The 266-nt window shown below is 63.2% G+C and overlaps 1 protein-coding gene across 1 annotated transcript in view; it reads right to left on the reverse strand.

Annotated features, from left to right (window-relative positions):
• ZDHHC18 (zDHHC palmitoyltransferase 18) overlaps window positions 1–266 on the reverse strand; it is a 21,634-nt gene that overhangs the window by 4,436 nt on the left and 16,932 nt on the right. The gene's annotated exons all lie outside the window — the stretch shown is intronic.

Raw genomic sequence — 266 nt, forward strand, 5'->3', positions numbered from 1 at the left:
GGTGGGGGGGGTGGGACAGATTCTCAGGGATGAATGACGCCCACTGAGTCACCCACTTCACTGCCTGCTGTCCCGGGTGTTCCCCACTGTTCTCTTGCTCAGGGAGTACTGAGCTAGCGTGATGAGCTCTCCGCCCTGGGGACCGGGCACAGTCACCGTGGCTCAGCTCGCCTGGGTCCTCCGCATAGCCTTTCCCTTACAACACCCTCCCAGGGGCACACCCTGGGTCCCCATCAGAGCTGCCAGGCCTCTGGAGAGCAGGGAAA

The sequence above is a fragment of the Lipotes vexillifer genome, unplaced genomic scaffold (assembly GCF_000442215.2).
Source record: "Lipotes vexillifer unplaced genomic scaffold, Lipotes_vexillifer_v1.1 scaffold496, whole genome shotgun sequence".
Classification (NCBI taxonomy): domain Eukaryota; kingdom Metazoa; phylum Chordata; class Mammalia; order Artiodactyla; family Lipotidae; genus Lipotes; species Lipotes vexillifer.